Source organism: Giraffa tippelskirchi, chromosome 11 (assembly GCF_054371585.1).
Source record: "Giraffa tippelskirchi isolate mGirTip1 chromosome 11, T2T-mGirTip1v1.2.pri, whole genome shotgun sequence".
Taxonomy (NCBI): Eukaryota; Metazoa; Chordata; class Mammalia; order Artiodactyla; family Giraffidae; genus Giraffa; species Giraffa tippelskirchi.
Window position 1 is genome coordinate 135112985 of NC_137285.1, and position 26738 is coordinate 135139722.

The 26738-nt window shown below is 43.4% G+C and overlaps 1 long non-coding RNA gene across 2 annotated transcripts in view; it reads right to left on the reverse strand.

Moving 5' to 3' along the window:
- Positions 1–24454, reverse strand: part of LOC145526301 (uncharacterized) — a 36683-nt gene extending 12229 nt beyond the window's left edge. The window contains exons 1-5 of one of the 2 annotated variants that reach the window (XR_014068834.1): positions 24319–24454; positions 18612–18703; positions 13668–13752; positions 13106–13140; positions 1541–1612 (exon numbers count right to left, since the gene is read on the reverse strand). This is a non-coding gene — a long non-coding RNA (uncharacterized LOC145526301). Of the gene's footprint in view, positions 1–1540; positions 1613–13105; positions 13141–13667; positions 13753–15806; positions 15886–18611; positions 18704–24318 lie in introns of both variants that reach the window. The other variant, XR_014068835.1, reaches the window with a different exon arrangement.
- Positions 24455–26738: the final 2284 nt, after the last annotated feature.

Here is a 26738-nt window from a genome sequence, read left to right on the forward strand (position 1 = left end):
AGCCACTCTACTCACGGAATCTCCACTGTTCATCTATAAATGCGGATTATAAAGCCCTCTTCAGGCTGTTGTGAGGATTTAGTAAGACATAGAATTGGTATAATTTCTGGCACATAGTAAGTGGTAATTTATTGCCCCTCTATGCAACCTGAGACTTAATTTTCAAAAAATTAAAAAAAGAGTTTTCACTGTGAAGATTTCTCTCTAGTGTATTGATGTTTATGGAGAAAAAGTTTTTAGTTGGCAAAGGCTTTCAAATTGGTATGGGCTTCCCTGGTGGCTCAGATGGTAAGGAATCTCCTTGCAATGTGGGAGACTTGGGTTTGATCCTGGTTGGGAATATCCCCTGGAGAAGAAACTGGAAACCCACTCAAGTACTCTTGAGGGGATAATGCTATGGACAGAGGAGCCTGGTGGACTACAGTCCATGGGTTCACAAAGAGCTGGACTTGTATAACCTCATTTTTGTACAGTGATCAAATCAGCAATAACTCCCACGTGAAGTGGAGATAAGCAAGGTCCCTGCACTGCTCTAGAAGACAGCAGCAAAGAAAGAGCAAAGCATTCCAATGTGTTACCACCTTTAGTATCAGATAACATAGCTTAAGATGTGTCCAGACATGTTGGAACCAGACTGGAGGACTGGGTACCATCCCTGCCCCAGGATCCAATTACCTGCAGAACTAAGCTGCTTCTCAGAAGATGACTTGTCTCAGGGAATGGCAAAGTTGAGGGACATTTGTCCAATTCAAGGACAAGGGGTAACAGTGGAGAGAGGGCAGAATTGTTTCTGAGGATAACTAAGGCATCCACAAAAGAGCCCTGGAACAAGAGAGCTATAATAAGAGTGAGTAAAAATTGAATCAAAGGTTTCTTACTCAAATATCTGGGGAATAGAAAGATGTAAGACATCGGGGCCAGCTCCTTGGCTGTGAGCAAAGATGGTACTGGTGGCTTCAAACGATGATTGACTTGGTTTGGGCAACAGCATGGTGTTTTTGGTTTGTTTTTAGTTTAGTTTTATTTTTTTTCCTTCCTGCTGATTTCCTACCTAGTGGTGTGAAGATTTATTTAGTTTTCATTTGGGGGCAATTAAAATATTAATATTTTATGAGACTGCAAAATACATCCTGAAAAACATAACACCAGTGCTCTGATTCTCTGCTGCTCCAAATCAGAGCAATGTCACATCTGTTTAAAGAAGAACAGATTATAATTGACAGAGATATCAGGATTTTGTCAAGATTCATCAATATTAATTTGAAAAGATTATGTACTGAAAACGGCAACATGTATAAGGAAGCTACACCCAATTTTGACCCACAGATGCATTCACTTGTTAACAAATTTATTGAATGAAAGCCTGTTATGTGCCAAGTTGGACATCAATGTGTTTGGTGCAGACATCAGTGCTGTCACTACACAGAATCCATAAGAAATATTCCTAGGAAATTTTTTGCCAAAACTATTTTAGGCGGAAATGTGATGGATCTGGAGCCCCCCCGTAGAGCTGGAGCCAGGGGAGCCTATAAAATCCTACCTGGTTACAACTCCCTGTGATCCTGTTTTATCTGCAGGCTTAGATGCACAGTGGTTTAGACACAACACTCATCTGTAAAAAAAAAAAAAAATTCGGCTCAACCAGGTGATTTCTAAGATCTCTATTTTGTTTGAACGTCTACAAACTGAAACTCAAAGTAAGCAGTAGCAAATCACTAACCTAGCACTTTCAAAGCAGCATATATTACTTTGGGATCAGTTTGATGTGGCCTTCGCTGACCAGCTTCTGAAACGGTCTACATCTTCCCCCTTTCACTTTTACCTCTCTTTTGGCAGGATCAGGCATTACTTCGCTATATGCCCTTGCTGCCATGTAGAATTACAGGCCCCCAGATGACAGCCAATAGGGATTTCAAAAGGAATTCATCTGATTTTTAAATATTGGCAAATGATTCAAAAACATTTTTAAAACCTTGCATGGGCCAACACTGTGTACAATCAAACAACGACAACAAAAACAGCAAGCTAACTTCAACCCATTGCCTCTGGTTTGCAATCTGATTTTTATAATTAGGACTGGACTGAGTTAGGAGAACTGGAATCCAGTCATACCTTCCTCTCATCTCTGCATGGCCTTGACCAAGTCATCAAACTTCCCTGGCACCCAAATTTCCTCATCTTATGATGAGATTTTAGAATTCAATATTCCTGCCAATTCAGAAAGCTTGTGCCTATGTTCTAGAGCAGGGAATCATGAATGGACATGTTGGCTCATGAATATGTTCCTGTTTTGTGTTCAAGACTAGAAAGTGTAATCCATGTCCTTTTGGTTGGGAGGCGAGGAGGTTCTGGAGGAACTTAATGGCTTACCTTTCCTCCTCTTCGCTTTTGTATTAGAAACTACTGAGAACTAGACCAGGAGGCCAGGTGGGAATTAAATTGCAAAATATGTTTTATGCCACGTAAAGCTGAATAATGACCTTGCTTTTAACCTGTGGCCAGAGTCAGAGCCTCCCATGACCTCTTCCCAAGTTCAGGCCAAGCGACCTGCTTGCAGACAGGTAGGGCTGCAGAGTAGAAACTGACACTGACATTCTTAATGAGAGCCTGGCCTCAGCACCTCATGGGAGCGTTCCTGAGTAACAGCCAGCACCCAGCATGCCCTACCCGAGTCATGCCCCAGGGATGCTCACCTGAACCAGGAGCTCCAGGAAGTAGGAGCAGAGAGGAAACCGGACTCTGCCTGCAGAGAGGCCACCAAGGGCAGAAACAGGGCTGCTGCTAGTCCACATGACGCCTTTGGAAGAATTTTTTTAAAGCTGCCACTTCCTCCAAGCAGACACAACCACATCTTGGGCCACAGCTTGGCAAGCAGGAAACAAGCTGTGTTTCAGCCCAACTCAACCACTTGGCTGCATGATCACAGCAATGGCTGGCTTAGGAGCTCGCGTTGTAGGGGCTGAGGACAGAACAGCAAGGTGGGGATCTTGAGGGCTCCCTCTATATACTCGAAGTAATTGTCAGTGTTTGATGGTAACACTGACCAGTATCATAGCCACTAGTCACATGGAACTACATAAACTGACACTGAAATTAATTGAAACTAAAAGTTTCATCTCTCAGTCATACTAGCTCCATGTTGAGTGCTCAGTAGCCACAAAAGGGCTTCCCTGGTGGCTCAGATAGTAAAGAATCCTGCAATGTGGGAGCCCTGGGTTCGATCCCTGGGTTGGGAAGATCCCCTGGAGGAGGAAATGGCAACCCACTCCAGTATTCTTGCCTGGAGAATCTCCATGGACAGAGGAGCCTGGTGGGGTCCATGGGGTTGCAAAGAGTTGAACACGACTGAGCCACAAAGCACAGCCACACAAGAGAAGACTCTAAAGGGTCCCTTGGACAGCAAGGAGACCAAACCAGTCAATCCCAAAGGAAATCAACCCTGAATATTCATTGGAAGGACTGATGCTAAAGCTGAAGCTTCAGTACTTTGGCCACCTGATGTGAAGAGCCAACTCATTGGAAAAGACTCTGATTCTGGGAAAGACTGAAGGCTGGGAAAGATTGAAGGCAAAAGGAGAAGGGGGTGACAGAGGATGAGATGGTTAGATAGCCTCCCCAACCCAATGGACATGAATTTAAGCAAACTCTGGGAGATAATGAAGGACAGAGATTCTTGGTGTGCTCCAAGTCCATGGGGTCGCAAGGAATCAGACATTACTGAGCGATTGAACAACAACAAACCACACAAGGCCAACTGGCTACCATATTGGACAGTGCGAATACAGAACATTTCCATCACAGGAAGTCCTCTGGGAAGCATTCTTACTTTCATGGGATCATTCTTGGTTGTATTAACCACAGCTAAGTCTTGACCAGCTTGCCTTTCTCACCTCCCTCTTGTCACTGCCCATTATGTACTATACTCTCCAGCCTTTTAGACCATTCATGTTGCTCCTAATACTCTGGGTCATATCAAATGACTATACTGTTGTTCATGTAGCTCCTTCTTCCTAAAATTCCCTTTCTCTGCTAATTACTTTTTGTCCAATAAAATCCTGCTCACCCTTCAAGGCCCAGGTCTTATACTGATCTGCTGTATCCCCTAGGTGGACACTCTTCACTCTCGAGAGCTCCCAGAGCTGCTCATTCATCCCAGCACATTTCGCCTTGATTCTAATGGTGTCTGCCTGTCTTGTTTTCCCTGCTCACTGTGTGCCCTGGTGGGCAGGCCCCTGCCTTATTCACCTCTGTCTCCAGGGCCTGTGTGACAAAGACCCTCAAAGCTGCATCTCTGGAAGGGAACGTACCATTAAGGCTCTGGGTGGGAAAACTGTGTAATAATATCTTTAGATACAAAACTTTGAGCTTCACCAGCGGTGTTTTGCCCTCTCTGGCTCTGAGCCTCTAACCACTGGGAGATGGGCATTGTTTTCCTCAACTTCATGAGGGAATAGAGGCTCAGAAAGGGGCAGTCACCCAAGATGACTCAGCTAGAAATGCCAGAGTGACATTTGGACAGAAGTCTCGCTGCCTGCAGAGCTCGATGCTGGGGTACCTCTTGTCTGAGGGAGAGGTCTGTGAACGCAGCCTAGCAGACCTACACTGACTTACTTTAGGCGGGGCTAGGACAGTCATGTACGGATGTGAGAGTTGGACCATAAAGAAGGCTGAGCGCCAAAGAATTGATGCTTTTGAACTGTGGTGCTGGAGAAGACTCCTGAGAGTCCCTTGAACTTCAAGGAGATCAAACCTGTCAACCCTAGAGGAAATCAATCCTGAATTTTCACTGGAAGGACTGATGCTGAAGCTGAAGCTCCAATACTTTGGCCACCTCATATGAGGAGCCAACTCATTAGAAAAGACCCTGATGCTGGAGAAGATTGAAGGCGACGGAGAAGGGGTTGGCAGAGGAGGAGATGGTTAGAAGGCACCACCAACTCAATGGACATGAGTTTGAACCCTGGGAGATAGTGGAAGACAGAGGAGCTTGGTGTGCTACGGTCCATGGAGTTGCAGAGTCGGATGCAACTTAGCAACTGAACAACAACAGGACAAGGCGTTCTAGTTAAGCAGAGAGTTCAGGGCAGCTATACACAGACACCTGTCCCTACCCACCCACACCTGCCCCTACCAGGGAGATGACTGATTCCTGGGAGATCTTACAGGTGTAATTCCTCTGGACCGGGCTGGGCATAGTCCAGGGACTTCCATTTGTCCTTTCATTTTCCTCTCTGACTGACTTGTGTTGTTTTTTCCTGTTGACTTGGGATGCAGTAGAAAAGCCAGTGTGACTCTGAGCTGGGAGGGGACCTGTGTCCCTACCTTTCCCTTCTGCCTCAGCTTCAGGTCAGACGCTCTTATCTCCACTCTGTCCTCAGAGTCACCGTTTCCACAGCAGGTTTAGAGGAGTTGAGCAGTTTTATGATGACATAAAAAAATATTTCCTTCCTGTGAGAGGCTTCAGTGTCATAACTAACTCCAGGCACCTTATTACTAGAACTCTTCCTGCCTAGGGAGAGATATTTTATACTCAAAATTTGTTCAGAAGAGTGGACAAATGTGGAGGAAGGAAGCCCAGGTTGTTCAGTACAGCCTGCCCTCCCACCTTGACCCCTGAACAGGTTTCTGGGAGCAGTACTGTGGGGCAAGGCAGTAAATGACAAAGCTCGATCCTCTGACCTCCCGTCACAATCGCCCCGGTGTTGTCTTTCTCTGCTCTTGCCCTCCTGCAAATTCTCATTTTCTCGTTTCCCATTTCTTTCTTCTGCACACACCTTAAATATCTCGCAGAGTCCCCCTGGCATTGTGTGGCCTTGTGGTGGGACACTCAACCCAGAAAACACTTTGTTGTGGTCTCTGAGTTCTGGCTGACCACTTCTGCCCCGTCCCAACACTCCATGAACTATGCCTTGAGATCCCGATTCAGCACAAAGGGGTTGAACTGTGAGCCAAGATACACCCTGGAGGGGAGAAACACCGGCGCATTCAGAGCCAGGTCAGTTGGCTCCTGGCAGATCACCTTTCCCTCTGGCCCTGCCCTCCGCCCCAGCCTCGGGCCTCCTGCACTTTTTATTCAGACCTTGGCGACCTGATTTTCTGAGCACTGGGGTTCCTGGTCTGTCTTTGTCCCTGTGTGTGACATTGGCTGAGCCTAATCTCTAATTGAGGACCAGCCTGACAACCTGTTGTCCTTTCTGCTTTGATTTGGCATTTTCAACCTGGCACTGTCCCCAGCTCATGTAAGCCCTTTATAAAGCCTGAACCCCTTCTAAAGCTAAGCACTTTGATGAAGCCCCTAGTGTGAGAATGGTTGTATTTGAACCTTAGTCCTTATCACTTACTAGTTGTGTAGCTGTGGATACATTATTTTGCCTTCTCAATCCTCCTACCTCTTACCTATAAAAGGTAGAGATTATAACACCATCTCATGAAAGTGTTGTAAGGATTCATGGCAAATGAGATATGTAAAGGGCTTCTAACATGCCTGGAACATATTAATATTATAGAAAAGCCTCAATAAAATACCATTATTCTTATCTTTATAAGTGTTTTCATTAGTTTCCAAATAAGGAACATTTTCCCCTTTTTCCTGAAACCTAAGGCTCAAGATGGTTTTCAAAGAAGCATCCTGAATCCCCCCACAATCGATGAAGAAGGCCTTGCCCACATGGGATGGCTCCTACCACAGACCTCTGGGGAACCCACAGTACTTCCTCCACTTCCAACCAACTCAGGACTTAGGATATTTTCTGTTCATGAGCTGTCTCCAGGCCTGTATGCTGATGAGCTATAACACATATGCATTAAAAGTGATTTTATTTTCAGATCTACAAACAGTACCAGTCTTCCCACTTTATAAGGCCAGAGAAGGGTCACAAGGTCAGAGCTCTAGCCCAATTGTAGAGAATGTGCCTCTGGCCCAGGGAGGTCCAGAAGACACTTGACTGTCCATCTCAGAGCTGCTGGATGCCCAGGCCTCCCATCCCAGGAGCCTGTCAGGCTGACAAAATCTAGAGGTGTCTGAAGTACAGAGGAGGGCTGGTTGTGGGAGCAGGTGGGGCTGAGGATGGGAGAAGAAGGAAGGCTGGAACCAGAAATACCACAAGACCAAACAGATGGAAGCTCATCTCTTGAGAACTTGACAATTATGTCCAAAAGAGTATGAGCAAAACCTAAGTGCAATGTAGGCAGATAATGATGACCAAGGAACCCAACCTGATGGAGCAGGCAGACTGGATGGCCCCAGAGATCAGAAAGAAGAGCAGTGAGAGAAGCCAATAGCAAGATGCACAGGCAGGAATTCTGCTACAGAGCCCAAAGCTGCCCATCCCTGCCCCTGGTCTCCTGCAGGATTAGGGAAACCTAGAAACCAGTGCTGAGCCAAGGATCAAGCAAGTGGGACAGGATATGTAGCCTGCTGCTGGGGTTCAGAACTAGGGCTCCGGTCTCTCTTGCTAGGTTCTAGAAGAGGCAGGGAGGTGGGTTTGCACCACAGGGAGCAAAGAGGCAGAAAGGCACAGCACAGTGCTTATGACCTTAACCTCTCTGTACCCAGTAAGGTTTGCCTCTTAGGCACTCATCCTCCCTTTCTTGGTAATAGCCCTTGCCATTCCCCCGGGAAGCCATCTCTTCCCTGCTTTCAGTCTCTGCCATCTGTGCAGAGTTCTCACATCCAGCCACCAGAGTAGACCACATGACCAAACCTGGCCAATCAAAGCACTGTGCCTCTCTGGCCACTGGGATTGGTTCAGGGGAGCAGTTACCTTAGGTAGCTGATGTTGCTGCAACCATTTGTGACCAGGCAAAATGGAGACTGAAGGAAGAAAAAGAATAGAACAAAGAGGAGACAGTTTCTAATGATGCTGTTGGGGCCCTTGAATCCAGCTCTTCCTGGAACTAGTCCCTGGTCCTGGGTTTTCAGTTGCATATATTAATAAACTCCCTATTAGCAGAAATTAGCTTGGTTTGCATTTTCTATCACTTTCAACCAAAGCATCCTAACTGAAGGCTGAAGCAACTGAAGAGAGCCTATTTTCTGGCACAAGTTTGCTCACTGATAGATAGCAGATTCCTGGTGTGGTATGAGGCCAGGCTCCCACTGGCCCAGGGCTTGGGTAAGACTCAGGTTACAGATGCCTGACATCACTGTGGATACCCTGGCAGGGCTGGGTTGGCAGAGAAATGATCAGAGATACAGAAAGCCAGGTTCTTTCTGATGCCTTACGCTCTGCTTTTGTATCTGCATCCATCTACCCTTCAAAGAGTTTATGTTTACACTATACCTTCAAAAATATCTTTGTAGTTATATAACTACATCTATCTATAAATCTACTCTCTTGCTGTGGAAACACCAAGGCAGAGAAAAGTGCAGATGATTCTCCTAGAAGGCAAGTCCCTGGAATAATCAGACTAAGAATGCCATTAAAAATTGAAATTTTTAATGACAGCAAAAGCACCCATTGCTGATATTTGTTACAGTTCCTGATTTCTTCCTTCTTATAGGCCTAAAATGTGAAGACTTGGTTGCCATATGAATTAGTTTAATTAGTATAACTGCTGAACCAACAGACCCCAAAAGCCTAATGACACAACATAATTGAGATTGACTTCATGTTCTCATAAGGGCACTGGCTTGGTGAACAGCTCACAGGGCAGGCTTCTTCTCTGCAGTCATTCAGGGATCCAGATTGATGGAGGTGCTGCCATCCTCAACATGTGAGGTCCCCTGGATTTTAGCCAGCTGGACAAGGAAAGAGCATTGTGGGAGAGGATTTTATGGGCCAGGCTTGAAAGCGGTGAGCAGCTTCTTATTTCTTGTCTAGAATACAGTCCTGTGGCTATTGTTACATGCAAGGGAAACTGGGGAATGTAGTCCCTCTGTGTGGCCAGGAAAGAGCAGAAAATACGTGTCATCAGTCCCTGAACCGCATTTGATGTTTCTTTTTTGAATTCTGAATGGTGCTTTGATCTTGCAATTTCTTTATTAGTTTCTTCTTGGGAAACTTTGCAATGCCCAGTGGGTTTGGGAATATAAGAACTGCCCTAGAGAAGCAAATTATTTCTCCAGTGTACATTCAGCTGGATACTCAGTTCATCTTTGTTGAATGGATAAGTGAATTCAATAAGCCTATCTGAAGGTAATATATTGTTTAACAGATCCAGCTGTTTCAGTTATTAACAACGGGGGAAAGTAAGACAAAGTTTACTATTTTACCCTAGAAATCTAATTTTCTTAGAATTTCTGCTTAAATGGACATCTCTTCCCATCTTCATTTTACAAATAACATCAACATCTTAGAAAGGAAAAATCAGAGAAGTAGAAACAAATACACATGCTCTTTCCCATTTAACTCAACTGTTATCAAGTATGGGCTACTGTCCATAGTGTTGCAGAGTCAGACACTGAAGTTTCTTAGCACGCACACACAGCTGGTTACTACTACAGAGAGAAATTTTTCTCTCTGTCACTCTTTGGGCTTCCCAGGTGGTTCTAGTGGTAAAGAGCCTGCCTCCTAATGCTGGATAGACCCAGGGTTTGATCCCTGGGTCTGGAAGATCCCCTGGAGGAGGGCACGGCAACCCACTCCAGTATTCTTGCCTGGAGAATCCCCACGGACAGAGGAGCCTGGTAGGCTACAGTCCATAGGGTTGCAAAGAGTCAGACATGAATGAAGTGACTTAGCACGCAGGGGCAATCCTTTGAATGCTTGAGAAACCTGCTCCCTCTCTCTCTCCTTCTGTGCCTCCAATATACAAAAGTCCCAAGTTCTCAGCTGGTCTCAGTTTCCTTTATGGCTGCTGGAGCTTGAATATCGAAGTTCCTCACCAGCGCTTTTCAATAGTATGGCTTCCTCCTGCAATGTTGAGCCTTACCACTCATTTAAAGACCATTTAACTACATGTTTTCAAAGTGCTTCCACTGCTAGGGTTTTATTTGATCCTCCAAACAACTCTGTGAAGGTGAGATGAGGTCACTGTCATACCCAGCTCCCAGAAGGGTGACCAGGTTCACACATTAAGGTGGTCAGAGAGCTAGAAACCAGCACACAGTTCATCTGCCTTTCCACTAAACCAGGGGTCCCCAGCCTCTGGGATCTAGTGTCTGATAATCTGAGGTGTAGCTGATGTAATGATAATAGAAATAAAGTGCACAATAAATGTAAGGCACTTGAATCTTTCCAAAACCATCCTCCCACCCCATCCATGGAAAAACTGTCTTTCACAGGGCTTCCCTGGTGGCTCGAATTTTCCAGGCAAGAATAGTGGAGTGGGTTGCCATTCCCTTCTCCAGGGGATCATCCCAATCTAGGGATCGAACCCAAGTCTCCTGCATTGCAGACAGATTCTTTACCATCTGAGTCATAGTGGGCTCTAATGAAGATCCAACACAGCCAAAAATAAAAATAAATAAATAAATAAAAATTATTTTTTAAAAAACTGACTTCCAAGAAACTAGTTCCTGGTGCCAGAAATGTTGGGGACCGCTGCACTGAACCATCTCCTGAAAGAGCGTTGTTTTATTCATCTCAAATAAATCCCCTCCCTTCACCATTTACTCCTGTTTGCTATTGCAGATAAGGAACAGAAAAAAAGACAAAAGATCCAGATCAAGATAAATCTCTTATCCACCAGTCAACACAGTCTCTATCCAAGCCCCAAAGTAGTCCCTCTAACAATAGATAATTTGTTCACTCAACTTCCTGTCTACCTTATTTATCAATAAGGAATTTGCGTGAATTTTCCCCATTGTAACCTAAGAGGCTTTCTACTATTATGGGCTGCATCTTACAGGGAGTAGGCCCTTTTTCCTCTAAACATTCAGAAAGGTATTTTGAAAATAACAGAGCAGGGTGTGGATTTGTTTTGTTTTTTAAAGTATACAGTGGTTTCCTCACTTCTATAAATACAGTCAGAGTCACTTGTTGGCACTGTAGCACTAGGGGCTTAAAGATAGAAACTGGGTTGATTTCTATATAATGATCCAAATAAAAAAGGCTGAGAAATGAGCCCTGAGCCACTAAGCCCACAGCAGTGTATATAACCGGTTTATGGTTAGCAGTGGCCACGGCAAGTTTCCCTGATTTGTGAGCATAAAAATAAAGCATTTTTCCTGTGGATTATTTCTAACCTGCAAATTTTTTCCATAGCCAGATTTGCCTTGACCCCAGGGGTAAACCTTTAGTGAGCAATGCTTCTCGCTGGCTGTTCCCATGATGCTATCAATCCCATTGTAGGACCAACAATTAATTATAACAATAAGAGAGACATTATTCATCCAGTCCTCCCTTCCTGCTCTTAAATTCATAAAAATCCCTGCCACCTGGACAGCTGTTGATGTGCGTGTGTGTGTGCACGCGTGTGCACTTAAAGTGACCTGATTAAAATTATGTGTAAAACACACAGTGGAAAAACCCTGAAAGGAAAAACATCAAAATAATTAAAGTAGCTGCTTAAGAGTGGTGGGAGATATGTCTTTTACCTTACTCTCTTTTTCTAAAAATAACTGTGATACTGTTTGTTACATGAATAAAATTTTTATCATTAATTTAATATAAAAATTTAAAATACGTTATTATTCTTCAGTGTTTATTGAGCACCTACTATGTGCCAGTTTCTCATCTGGGTCCTAAGAATACAGGATGAATAAGATAAACACAATTCCTTCTTTCATGGAGGTTCTCTCATAAGTAGGGGAGACAGGACATAAACAAGTAATTATATATAACTGATTTATTAATTCATGTATATAACGAGTATTTACTGAGTACCTACCACATGGCACAAGTGTTTCTAAGCACTGCGGTTCAGCAGTGAACAAAGCATGTAGACAGCTTTGCCTTCAGGAAGGTTACATTCTAATGATGTAAATACTGATTTATTTCTAGTTAAAATAAGTAGACGAAGTAAAAGTACAGGGGACCTGCCTCATCTGATATCCCGGAGGAAATGACATCATTTTAAGTGCCTCAAATAAGATGAGGCTTTGTTTTGCCCTCCAGGACTGAGAGGGCTTCCCTGGACAGGGCAGGAGTTTCCCTGGGTGACTAAATTCTGGCTGAGGCTTCCTGAGTTCCATCTGCTTTAGAGAGTAGCCTGGTGTGAGAGATGCTCCTGGCAATAGGCAGACAGTGGGTAGGGATTTGAAACTGCATCTCCATTAGCAGTCACCATCCATTTTTGCCCCAGTGCATGATGTCTGGGATGTCCTGATACAGAAAAAAGCAAGGCCGTCCTTCCCCTGTAGCACAGACAGTAACTAATGGACCCTCCTTTCCCAGACGGGAAAAACAGAGCAAGAAAAGACAAACCAGCCTGAGCCTGAGGGGCCTGTGCTTCGCTGGTCAGGAGGAAGCAACTGCTCAATTTCTGGTCTGCCCTTCAGACTGCAGAGCTGCGGGTCGCCTGCCTAAACCGCTGTAATGCACATCACGCCTGGGTCTACATGGAAATGGTGGAAGGCACATAAATGGAACACCCAACCTTTGTCCTCACTTTGAAACCGCAGGTAAGTATTTAAGTCTGTGTTGTATCGATCATGCCTCCCACTGGCACCAGGAAAAACGCTGTGAAGCAAGTCAACTTCCCAGTGACAAGGAAGTCATTCTCCTAATCCGCTCTCACTGGACAATCAGGTTGACAAAAACCATTAAGTTTTCTAAGATTAGAAATTCACTGTCAGAGGGAGCCATGTTTGGAGTTTTCCACTCCATTACACCCAGGACAATAACCAGAGCCCAAGTGACAGGAAAAGGCTGGGGCTTCTTAAAGTTTCCTGTGTCCTTGGGTGGAGGGAAATAAATTAACAAGTGCCTCCCTTTTGAAGGACATGGGTTATATATTATCTCATTAATCAACGCAACCACTTCCGAGGTGGGCTGCGTCGTTGCATTTGACAGGAGACTAAGCTGGGGCTCAGCAGGCTTTGGGCATCATCTAAAGTTACCTGGCTCGTTCACATGAGACGGGATTGAGAATCAGAGGCACTGGGCCAGGGGGGTCTAAAAGCTAATGACCTACTTTCTTCGGGTAGAATTGCACTTGAACCATTCTTAACCTCATTTCCCTCTGAAAGATGCCATGGTTCTCTAGCACAGGAGTCACCAACCTCCAGGATCGAATTCTTGATGATCTGAAGTGGAGCTGATATAAAATAATAGAAATAAAGTACACAATAAATGTAATGCACTTGAATCATCCTAAAACTATCCCCCATCCACCTGGTCTGTGGGAAAACTGTCTTCCATGGAACTGGTCCAGGTGCCAGTTTGGGGACCACGGCTCTAGCAAGTGGAATTAGGCTGGTATAGTGGTGAAGACCAGAGGGTGTGGTGGATCCACGTTTGTGCACCAGCTCTGCTCTCATTGTGTAACTAGGGGGAAGTACCTGCCCTCCTAAGCCTCCTCCTCCTCCTCTTATTCACAAGGAGACAATAATCTAAAAACACTCCTCCCACAAGGGCTCTGGAGATTAAACTAGATCACACACGTAAGGCATTTAGCATCTTGCCAGATACATAACAGGTACTGAAAATAGGAGTCAGTTACTAACAGGAAGTAGCTCTTTAACTTATTTAACTCAATTTGACTATAAATTTATATAATGACATTACCAAAGGTTTAGAAAATAGAAAAAAGGAAATACTACCCATATTCATAACTACTCTTACCATCATTGTAATTCCTTCCAGTATTTTTCCAATGCATTTTCCTTCTCTTACAGATAGATTTATTTTTGTCTTTGTATTTCAGTGTCTGTAAATAAAGTTTTAATGGCACACAGTTATGCCAATTTCTTTATGTATTATCTATGACTAAGCTAGTACTCAGTGGAGTTGAGAGTAGTTGTGAGAGAGAATTTGGCCCTGAAAGCCTATAATAGTTACTATTTGGTTTTTGACAGAAAAAGTTTGCTAATACCTGATCCAGAATGTATGCTCTTGAGTGGAATTTCTATGTTATAGGGTATGCACTTGTAACACCTTTACTGGACAATGTCAGTTTCTGAGGTGGTTGTACCACTTTTATATTCCCATCACTACGTTCTTACCAACACTTGGCTTTATCTGAATTAAATGTTAACAAGTCCATTGAGTGTGCAGCGGTATCTCCTCGCGGTTTAACTTGCATTTTCATGATTATCAATAAACGTTAAGCACATTTTCAAGTGTTTATTAGCTATTTGGATATCTACTTCAGGAAATGCCTGTTCAAATCTTTTGCCCCCTTTTCTATTATATTATCTGTCTTTTATCTATTCTGAATACAGTTCCTTTGTCATTCATATGTGTGGAAATATCTTCTTGCTGAGATGTGTCTTTTAACCTCATGATGGTGTCTTTTAATTAACAGAAATTCATTGTCTTTTTTTCAATTAGCATCATACTAATTCATTAATTAATTTCAATTCAGGTATTCATGTTGCTTCTGTCTGTATTTGAATAATTGCACAATATTCTACAGTTGACTTATCCATTCCTTCATTGTTGTTCAGTCGCTAAGTCACATCTGACTCTTTGCAACCCCATGGACTGCAGCACACCAGCTCCTCTGTCCTCCACTATCTCCTGGACTTTGCTCAGATTCATGTCCATTGAACTGGTGATGCTATCTAACCATCTCATCTTCTGCTACCCGCTTCTTTTGCCTTCAATGTTTCCCAGCATCAGGGTCTTTTCCAATGAATCAGCTCTTCTCATCAGGTGGCCAAAATATTGGAGCTTTAGCATCATTCCTTCCAATGAATATTCAGGGTTGATTTCCTTTAGGATTGACTGGTTTGATCTCCTTGCAGTCCAAGGGACTCAAGAGTCTCCTCCAGCACCACTGCTTGAAACCATCAGTTCTTTGGCACTCAGGCTTCTTTATGGACCAACTCTTCCTTCCATATATGACTACTGGAAAAACCATAGTTTTGATTATACAGACCTTTGTTGGCAAAATTATATCTCTTCTTCCATTACCTGACATTTAAGTTGCTTTCAACTTCTCTCTGTTATCACCTAACAATATGTGGGAAATGAAATTGTGTGGGCATTACCCTAGACTTAACTGAATGAGAATCTTTAGAGAGAAGGACCAGGAATTTGAATTTTAAGAGGCTCTTGACTGTTTTTGTTCACAATTAAGTTTGAGAGTCACAGCTGTGGAGAAACTCACACACAGGTGTATAAGGATGTATGAACAAGAATGTTCACAGCAGCTTTGCTGTCATAGCCTCAAACTGAAAACCACCCAAATGTCCAGGATCAGTAAAATGCTCCAAAGCAGTAAAATAGGTAAGTGGAATAAAATTCAGAAATGAAAATGAGGAAACTGGAGTCTTACGCGATGCTCTGCTGTGCTTAGTCGCTCAGTTGTGTCTGACTCTTTGTGACCCCGTGGACTACAGCCCACCAGGCTCCTCTGCCCATGGGGAACATGGATAAGCATTAAAAAAATAATGTTGAGCACTCATACATACACACCCAAAAGCAAGTCTAGACACAAAAGAATATGAACTTGATGATTCTGTACAACAACAGAAGATTCAAAAACAGACAAACTGAATTACACCATTTTGGGGTGACTACTTAAGTGACAACAGTAAAGTGAGGCAAGGAAGGTATACTCATTAAAGTCAAGGTTATTATATTTGAGGGGAAAGACAGCACTGTGTTTAGGAAATAGCACATGGAAGTTTTGGGGGACTGGCAATGTCCTATTTCTCGACCAAGGTGATGCTTACCTATGCATTCACTTTATAATAATTTGTTGAAGTGTGTATTTATGTTTTGTTCACTTTTCTGTAAGTGTGATTTGGGGCTTGCCTGGTGGCTCAGTGGTAAAGCACCCGCCTGCCAATGCAGGAGACGCATGTTCCTTCGATCCTTGAGTCGGGAAGATCCCCTGGAGAAGGAAATGGCAACTCGCTTTAGTATTCTTGCCTGGGAAATCCCATGGGCAGAGGAGCCTGGTGAGCCACAGTCCATGGCGTTGAAAGAGTCAGACACGACTTAGCAACTGAACCATAGAAACTTGTGTGATATATTTCACAATAAAAAAATTTAAAAGAAAAGTAGCTGCCAGAAATGGCGACTCTGAGCTAGCCCTGTGGGTGGAACCTGCCAGATCCACTTCACACCTTGCCTTCCCACTTGGCCAAGTCCCTGTAGCCCACCCAACTGCAAGTTGCAAATTTATAGGCCAACCAAGCCCAGATGGTTTCCTGTGATAGCTGCTAGGGGCACAATAATGAATACATGTCTCCCCGCACGTTCCTGAATGTGTTTTTGGCAGGATTTTTACTGCAGGCAGTAAAACCTTGTTACAAAGTCCCTCACTGTCTCAGGAGCTTGGTAGCATTGTGATGGAGCCCCACCACCTCTTGTTATAGGCAGCCTGTCTTCCTTGTCCCACATAGAATCCTTGAGAGCTGGCTTTCTCTCCATTGTCCTCAGAGGCCATTTGATTGATTGTTACTAATAATCACTGTATTTCAGGACAGAACCCGATTCCTGTCCTCACAGCTGGGACTTCCTCTTTGCATTAATTGGAAAAACATCCTCCGGGAAACGGGGCAGCTTTATTGAGTCAATCTTTGGCGATGGCTATGTCAACTGGCAAGATGAAGTTTGCAGCAGGGAGATGAAAGCTCTGAAACCTTCCTGGTGCACTGGCCCCAGGACTGAGTCCAAGAAGCCAGGCTGACTAGATCGATATCCAGATCCCCATTTGGAATTGTTAAGGGCCACATAAAGGAAGGGCTAGCTTGACAGGTTGGGGTCAATGCAGAAGTCCAATAGCCATCCCAATTAATGATTCCCTAGTTTCCTTCCCCTTCTTTCTCATTAACAGTAGCCCTGAATGTTAGCTGCATAATTCCCAGATTCCCTTGCAGTTAGACAGGCTCATGTGACAAATTTTGACTAATGAGAATGCAAGCAGAAGCCATATATGGAACTTCCAGGAAGGGTCCTTAAAGAAAGAGTATATGTCCTTCTCTTCCCTTCCTTTCCTTGCTTTTGGCTGGATTGTAGTTGGACAGGGTTCAGGCCATCTTGAACAATGGGGTAACTCTGGAAATGGAGTCCATGCCAGTGGATAGCAAAGCACTGGACCAGCCCAGCAAAGCACTGGACCAGCCCTGGACTCACTTCTTGAACTTTTTCAAAAGAGAAGCAAACTTTTATCTTGTTTAAGTCACTGCCTTGGAGGATTTTCTGTCACTTGTAGTTAAACCCAATATTAACTGATACAACAACATTTTTATAATGGAAAAGAAATGAAAGCAACCCCAGTAACCCATAAAAAGTGACTGGTTACATTTGTTTACCCATTTGCTGAATCATTCATCACATTTTTAGTGAGTACCTACCCCATTCCTGGCTCTCATCTAGGTATTAGGAATATAGTGATTTTAAAAAGAGAGAGAGCGATTGTCTATGCCCTCAAGAACTTCGTTAGAAGAGGAAGAAGAAGGCATAAATAAATGGACAGCTAAAATGTAGCTTAATTAGTGAAACCATAAAGGCTGAGTTGTTTAAAAGTATACTTTAACAAGGTGGGGAAAATATTCATGACATATTGCTTTAAACAGTAGGTTATTAAAGATCATGCATAGTGAGTCCAGTTTGTAAAAGAGCATATCTATTTGCATGGAGAAACAGCAAAACTGATGTATACTTTGTCTGAACACCTTGAACAGTCTTGGCATTTAGCAGGTGAACAATAAATGGTTAATGAATAAAAGAATCTATCTCAGGGTGGATGGATATTTCTATCCTCTTTTATATACTTTCCAAATGTTCCCCCTAGAATATATATTACTTTTGGAATAAGGCAAAAAATATCACCATTAGGAAACAATGTGAATTATAAAGTTGAGAATCCAGACAAAATCTGTCGCATAGTGATTTTAGTTAGAAGGTAAACTAGGCTGTGCTTAATAGGCTCAGAAAGAAACTCAAGTCTGAGGTCTGAGATTGGTCTCCCCATCGGGGGAGGACCCTGGAAGGGTCTGGTTCTCTGCCCCAGGCACTGTCTGCACAAGCAGGCAGGAAAGTTTGCCCAGGGCTTTGTTCTCCATTTTTAGTGGAGCAGGGCTCACTGCAGCCAAGTTATTAAGCACTAACCCTATCACTTCTCTTCCCATGGCTCCTCTGCTGGGCCTCCTGCCCCACCATTAAAGCAGCTGTTGTTGTTTTGTAGAGGCTAATTAACTCCACACTGCATGAAGCCAGACGCTAATTGGCCCCTTCACTTAATCAACTGTAATGTCTCTCTTCTGGTGGACCCGGCTGCTGCTTTTTGTTCTCGATCCCCAACAAATGCAGATCAAGGGACCTGGCAATAACAGCCTCCAGTGGGCACACGCAGCCCCTACCTGTCACCTACCATGGGGGGCAAAGAGGCTCATTTTGACCCTCAGCTCAGTGGGCAGACTCTTAAGTTCACAATTGCCGGAGCATCTTGGGACCTGGGCTTATTGCTTCTCTTCCAAACATTGCATGATGATATGAGTCATCAGATGGTTGGTTTCTCAGGAGAATCAGCCTCATCTCTGCCTGTTGCTGACGCATATTTAAGGCTCTAAAATCTAACTAACTTACACAACTACTGTAACTACATCTTACTTTTTTTTCCTATGGCAGATGCATGTCAAGTCCTTTCCAAACCAACACGACCACCACGTACCTCAGGGCAAGTAAGCAGTACATAGTTTTAACTGAAAAAAAAGAAATACCACTCTTACACCCATTTGCCAGATGAGGAAACTGAGGCAGTAATAATATTTACATCTGTGATTAAAATGACATACCCACTCATTACAATCATAGACCTATAAGATTATGACTGAGAATTATGATGGTCCACATTTTTGGAGAGAACTGGAGGCTTTCCACTCCAGTGCTCTTGCCTGGAAAATCCCATGGACGGAGGAGCCTGGTAGGCTGCAGCCCATGGGGTCGCTAGGAGTCGGACAAGACTAAGTGACTTCGCTTTCACTTTTCACTTTCATGCATTGGAGGAGGAAATGGCAACCCACTCCAGTGTTCTTGCCTGGAGAATCCCAGGGACGGGGGAGCCTGGTGGGCTTCTGTTTATGGGATCGCACAGAGCCGGACACGACTGAAGCGACTTGGCAGCAGCAGCAGCAGCAGCAGCAGGAGGCTTTCAGAAAGAAAAATGCCTTTCCTAAGGTCACAAAGTGAGGTAGACAGAATAATGCCTCTGCAAAGACATTCACATCCTGATTCCCAGAATCTTTGAATATGTTATCTTACAATGCAAAAGGATTTTGCTGATGTGATTTAGAATATGAAGATGAGATTATTCCAGATTATCAAGGTGGTCCTGATATAATCACCACGGTCCTTATAAGAGGGACAAAGGAGGCTCAGAGTCAGTTGGAGATGTAAGAATGGCAGCAGAGAAGATGGAGGAGAGGACCAAAAGCCAAGGGATACAAGCAGCCTCCAAAAACTGGGAAAATAGAGGTATGGATTCACCCCTGAAGCCTCCAGAAGGAACACAGCCTGCCAACACCTTGATTTTAGACTTCTGACCTCCAAAATGTCAGTTTTCATTCCAATCCCAAAGAAAGGCAATGCCAAAGAATGTTCAAACTACAGCACAATTGCACTCATCTCACATGTTGGCGAAGTAATGCTCAAAATTCTCCAGGCCAGGCTTCAACAGTACATGAACCAAGAACTTCCAGATGTTCAGACTGGATTTAGAAAGGCAGAGGAACCAGAGATCAAATTGCCAACATCCAATGGATCATAGAAAAAGCAAGAAAATTCCAGAAAAACATCTACTTCTGTTTCATTGACTATGCTAAACCCTTTGACTGTGTGGGTCACAAGAAAATGTGGAAAATTCTTAAAGAGATGGGAATACTAGATCACCTTACCTGCTTCCTACGAAATCTGTATGCAGGTCAAGAAGCAACAGTTAGAACTGGACATGGAACAATGGACAGGTTCCAAATTGGGAAAGGAGTATGTCAAAGCTGTATATTGTCACCCTGTTTATTTAACTTATATGCAGAGTACATCATGAGAAATGCCAGCCTAGATAACTCACAAGCTGGAATCAAGATTGCTGGAAGAAATATCAATAACCTCAAATATGCAGATGACACCACCCTTCTGGCAGAAAGCAAAGAGGAACTAAAGAGCCTCTTGATGAAGGTCAAAGAGGCAAGTGAAAAAGCTGGCTTAAAACTCAACATTCAGAAAACTAAGATCATGGCATCCAGTCCCATCACTTCATAGCAAATAGATTGGGAAACAACGGAAACGGTGACAGAGTTTATTTTGGGGGGCTCCAAAATCACTGCAGATGGTGACGGCAGCCATGAAATTAAAAAATACTTGCTCCTTGGAAGAAAAGCTATGACAAACTTTGCCAACAAAGGTCTGTCTAGTCAAAGCTATGGTTTTTCCAGTAGTTATGCACGGATGTGAGAGTTGGGCCATAAAAAAAGCTGAGCACTGAAGAATTGATGCTTTTGAATTGTGGAGTTGGAGAAAACTCTCAAGAGTCCCTTGGACTGCAAGGAGATCCAACCAGTCAATCCTAAAGGAAATCAGTCCTGAATATTCATTGGAAGGACTGATGCTGAAGCTGAAGCTCCAATACTTTGGCCACCTGATGCAAAGAGCTGACTCACTGGAAAAGACCCTGATGCTGGGAAAGATTGAAGGCAGTAGAAGGGGACGACAGAGGATGAGATGCTTGGATGGCATCCCTGACTCGATGGCCATGAGTTTGAGTGAGCTCCGGGAGTTGGTGATAGACAGGGAAGCCTGGCGTGCTGCAGTCCGTGGGGTCGCAAAGAGTTGGACAAGACTGAGTGACTGAACTGACCTTCAAAACTGTAAGATATAAATTTGTGTTAAGCCACTCAATTTGTGGTAATTTGCTTCAGTGGTTGCATGAAACAAATACTGACTTTGTCACAAGCAGCAGTGGGGCAACCAACACACACTAACAGTGGAAAAGTTAAAGATCTTGGGTTTAGGTATCATAATATGAAGTCTCATTTTGACTGAATTGACAAGATTTCCCTATACTCAATCAATACATGGAGATTGTGGATTCTACCTTCCCATAAGAGAAGCAGAACTGTGCATGTGGGACTGTTGACTAGCTTCTCCTTGGGGCCCATTATGCCCTCTGCCACCTTCCCAAGTCCATTAAACACTTTTTTTTTTGACTGGAGTATAATTGCTTTACAATGCTGTGTTAGTTTCTGCTATACAACAAAGCGAAACGGCTATATGTGTATATTTATGAACCTCCCTCCCCCCACCCAATTCCAAACCCTAGGTGATCACAGAGCACCTTGCTAAGCTCCCTGTTCTATACAATAACTTCCCATTAGCTATTTTACAGATGTTAGTGTATATATGTCAATGCTACTCTCCCAGTTCATCCCACATTTCATACTTCTTACTCCTCTTTTACTTCCCAAGCATCTAAAACCCAACTCTGCCATATAGTTCATCTGGAGAAAACCATGGTTCTGTGTCTATCTGAAGATTGGCTTTAATCAGGACAGGATGAATCATAGAGCTTGTATTTGGTGTTGGGGAGACAGTAGGGTAGGGTGATTAATTCTTGCATTTGAATTCTATCAATCCCACTTAATTCCAGTGTACCTCCATTTCATCCTTTAAAAAAAGGTTGTCATGAGGGTGAGATGAAACCTATATGTCATGCTTAGCACAAAACCTGGCAATGATAAATACTCAACAGATGTTGGGCATAAAAAAAAATCAATGCAAACTGAGCTCCACTCCTCAGAGCCCTGAGGGTCTAAAGCAGTGGTTCTCAAGCCTTAGCACGCATCAGATTCACCTGGAAGGGACTGGGCCCCATGTCCATAGTTTCGATTCAGTAGGTTTGAGGTGCGTGCTAATTTGCTTCAGTTGTATCTGACTCTGTGCGACCCTATAGACTGTAGCCTGCCAGACTCCTCTATCCATGAGATTTTCCAGGCAAGAATACTGCAGTGGGTTGCCATTCCCTCCTCCATGGGATCTTCCCCACCCAGGGATCAAACCTAGGTCTCTCACGTCTCCTGCATTAGCAGGCATGTTCTTTAATACTACCACCACCTGGGAAGCCCTAGGTTTGAGGTGGGACTTGAGAATTCACACTCCTAACACATCCCCAGTTAGTGGGGATGTTGCCCCACCAGGAACTACACTTTCAGAAGCACTGATTTTAAGCACAGGGCAAAGATCATACCTTCCACGCTATTTGTCCCTGATGCCCAGCACAATGCCTGGCATATAACAAGTACAAATGCAACAAATATTTGTGGAGTGAATACATTTTTCCCACTGTCTCCCTGAAGCTTTAAATGTCCAAGAAGCTACCCTTCTCCATAAAAGAATTCCATTCTCTATCTTTTTTATCGCCATCATATTTACTACAACTTGGCACTGACAATCTCCTCTTCATAGACTCTCTGTTTTCCCCTTGAATACCCTCCATTTCCCCAGCGAGTGTCTCTCCCCAGGATCTCAACCTTTTCCATTAACTCCATACACTGCACAGCCTGTTCCAGGACATCAAACTTTAATTTAAACAGAAAATAATCAATAAGCTTAGCAAATTGCCCATGGCAACCTCTGCTGAGTGAATCAAAGGGTTTTATAGGTAATTTAAAGAGTGTCCTCACTCATCCCTCAAGGTAAAGCTTAGCACATTGACAGGAGCCCTTTTCTACCCTGACCCGGGAAGCTCTGGAAGGAAATGGAAGGACCTGGGTTCTGGGGATAGGGGAAGCTGAACCAGAGAGGAAGGGTCTATCTTTCAGGATTAAAAGCTTTTAAGTAAACAGCCCTGACATTCATTTGATATTGACCCCTATGTGAATAAGGGGTTTCGGGTTTGTTTGGCTTTTTCTGTTGTTGCTTTTGTTACAGCATCAGAAACAGACTTTGGATAACTTCAGAAAATACAACTATTGAATAAAAAGGCTAAATAGCTGGGTCTCAAAAATATTTGAAACCAGGGTGGCTCTCTTGAAGGCACTGTTTGGGGTGCACCTGTGCTGTTTTCTGTCATTGTGTCTTGATTTAGGATTCATATTCCAAGCGAGCATCTGAGCAGCCTCCATGGGTCACATGGTCCTCCCTTGGCCTGGGAGGATGGAGCACCCTGATGAACAGTCCCACCAACAGTAAGTGGGGAGGGAGAGCTAGTTCCCCAAAGGAAAACCAAGATAGAGTAACAGAACAAGGGAATGGCAAAGCTCACCTGGCAAAAATATGTTTCTACTACAGAACTCTTCTGGTGGTTTTGACTTATCACTTTCTCCAAACAAGCAACCGATCTAGCAGTATTTATGAGATCCTGGAGCCTCTGCAGGACTTTGAAGGGCCATGAAGCACATTGCTTGGTTATCTACCCAAGCCAGGGAGCTGTCTATCATTTTCTAAGAATATCCCCCAAACTCCTTTGAGAAGATTGTCCAACTACTAAATATTAATATTTGCAAACAAGACATTCTCCTCTCTATCAGGGCGATAGTAAATAATTGGCAACTGGAGTGCCCTGGCCGTGAACTAATCAAAACTATCCCAAATATAATGAACCCATAAGATCAAACCAGCCCACGCAATCTGACCATCTGTCAGGTGTCTCCTAAGTGGGGCATTGGAAACATTTTCCTTCTGATCTTCACAATGGAGGCTGAGAACATTTCCTCATCCTTTGGGAGAAATACTGGGGTCTTCTTTCCTGAGTTTCACAGACCCATGGCTTTGTCTGGGACCTCAGGATTTAGTGTGGCGACTCTAAGTTGGATGCAGCCTGCTTAACAGAGCTGCAATGACGTGACATTTAATCTGCAGCTTTCTCTGGCCTATTGAGCTCTGGGGCCTGGATTCAACACCCAGTTTTGCTACTTACCAGCTTGGTGACCTTGAGCAAGTGATTTACACTTTCTGAATGTACCTTTTCATTTGCAAAAAAGGGATAATAATAGACCCTGCCTCATAAAGACTGTTGGAAGCATTACAGGAATTAAAGCTTATAAAGTGCTTAGCATTATGCCTGGTTCATACTTGGCACTCAACAAAGGCTATCTGTTGTCATTATTATCTTCTGAAAACATCAGGGGCAGAGAATCCTTGCAAACAAGTGTGTTCAGCTGCTTCCTTGGACAGAGGGGATTCTGAGGCCCTGGGAGGGAGTCATTCACCCAAGGCCACATGGCCAGTTGGTGGAGTACCGTGACTGTGACCCAGCCTGTGGCAGTGAAATGGGTGACAGTGGTTATATTGACCTCACGTATAGATCAAGAAGGTGGGTACCTACCGGGGTGGTACTGGAGGCCTGAGAGACCTTATCATAGAACCTGCCTCACCCTTGGCTGTGAACTGAGCTGAGCTGTGCCAGCACCTCTTGCCACTCCCTGGGGAGCTTAGGGAGTGCCACAGTTTCTTCATCTGTCAAAAGGGAATCTTAGTAGCGCCTGCCTTCTAGGGTTGCTGTGAATCAATAATGCCCCTGACCAGCTTAGAACTTGCCTAACACTTAATTCTCATTAGCTAGTGTTAGTATCAAGTCAAAGTAGGGGGTAACAGACCCCAGGGATAAAGATTTGGAGAACCTGGCTTTTTTCTCTAATTTGGCTTTGTGCCAGCCCCATCCTTACGAGAGTAATTGGCATTTCTGACTGCCTTTACTCATGTCCAAGTATTTTTATATACCCTCTCATTTCATTTAATCTCCATGCCACCCTGCAAGCTAATTACTATTATTAGTCCATTTGAGAAATGAGACAAAGGTTAAATGACTTATAATTTATCCTTAAATTTGTTTATTATGGAAAATTTCAAACATGCGTAAAAGAATAGAATCACAAACCTTCATTTATCTATTCACAGCTTCAACAATTATCAACATATGGCCACTCTTGTTTTATCCACATTCGCCCACCAACCTTTTATCCTCCTTTACTTATGAAGCATATTCCAGACATCATATTATTTCATCCATAAATATATCACCAGCTGATAAGGACCTTTTTATGTTTTATTTATTTATTTTTTTTTATAAATTTATTTATTTTAGTTGGGGACTAATTACTTTACAATATTGTAATAGTTTTTGCCATACATTGACATGAATCAGCCATGGGTTTACATGTGTTCCCCTTCCTGGACCCCCCACCCACCTCCCTCCCCATCCCATCCCTCTGGGTCATCCCATTGCCCCGGCCCTGAGCCCTTGTCTCATGCATCGAACATGGAATGGTGTTCTGTTTCACATATGATAATATACATGTTTCAATGCTATTCTCCCAGAACGTCCCACCCTCACCTTCTCCCTCAGAGTCCATAAAATTGTTCTATGCATCTGTGTCTCTTATTCTGTCTCGCATATAGGGTTATCGTTACCATCTTTCAAATTCCATATATATGCATTAGTATACTGTATTGGTGTTTTTCTTTCTGGCTTACTTCACTCTGTATAATGTATAAATATATCACCAGCTGATAAGGACCTTTTTAAAAGACAAGTACAGTACCAGAACTCTTTTATATCATCAAGTAGCTATTTCTCTTTTATGGTTCTTATGTATCTTAATTGCTTTTTAGAACAATAGTAATTTTTTTCACTCAATGTAGTATCATAAACATTTTACCATGTCATTAAATATTCTTCCAAACACTATAACATGTAAGCACAAATGATATTAATGAATCTGTTAATTTGCTGAGCCAATCACCATTTATAGATATTTACATTAATTTTACTATTAAAAGTGCTTCCGCTAAAAAGGGCTTCCCTGGTGGCTCAGATGGTTAAGAATGCACCTGCAATGCAGGAGACCTAGGTTCAAACCCTGGGTTGGGAAGATCTGCTGGAGAAGGGAATCCATTCCAATATTTTGGCCTGGAGAATTCCACGGACTATTCCATGGGGTCACAAAGAGCCGGACACGACTGAGCGATTTTGACTTTCACTTTTCCAATAAAAGGCCGTGATAGGCTCCATTCTCCCCTTATTCTTTAGAATAGTATCCCTATTTCACTTTGGTGTGACAAAAAAGGTAAACTAAAAAATATCATTTCCCGGCTTCCCAAGCAATTAGCTGAGGTCAAGAGAACATGTGTTAGTTACTGAGATAAACAGAAATGGTAAATGGGGCCTCTGGGAAGGTTGCCTGGAGGAAACTGACCTAGCTGGGAAATGCTGTATTTTAGCCCTCCTCCTTTTCTCCCGTCTATTGCCTGGCCTCAAGCAGACTGGCTGGCAGTCCAGCATCATCTTGAATTATGAATATGGAAGCCGCACTCTAGGGTGGTAGAGCAGGATAGGAGGAGCCTGGGTCTCTGATGATCCCAGAGTCAGAGGTCTGTTAACCTCCAGATCTCCTTTAGGTGACAGAGCAATAAATGTTTTATTTATGCCTCTGTTATTATGGGATTTGGCTTTGTATGCAGATAAACCTAGCTCTAATGAAATCTTTGCACGTGGGCATTCTTGTGTATAGCAGTTTGAATTCTGAGCTTGTGTTCATGTTCCCATTTCACTTCTCCTACTAATCTGTAAGCTCCTTCAGAGCAGGCATTTCTTTCTATTTTACCTTTTTATTCCATACAATACCTATCCACAGTGCCTGACACAAAATAGAGATTTTAAAACATTTTTAAATAATGAACAAACATGAATGTGGAGACGTGCATGACCTTGAACAACTGATTTTACTTAATTTCCTTAATTTTAAA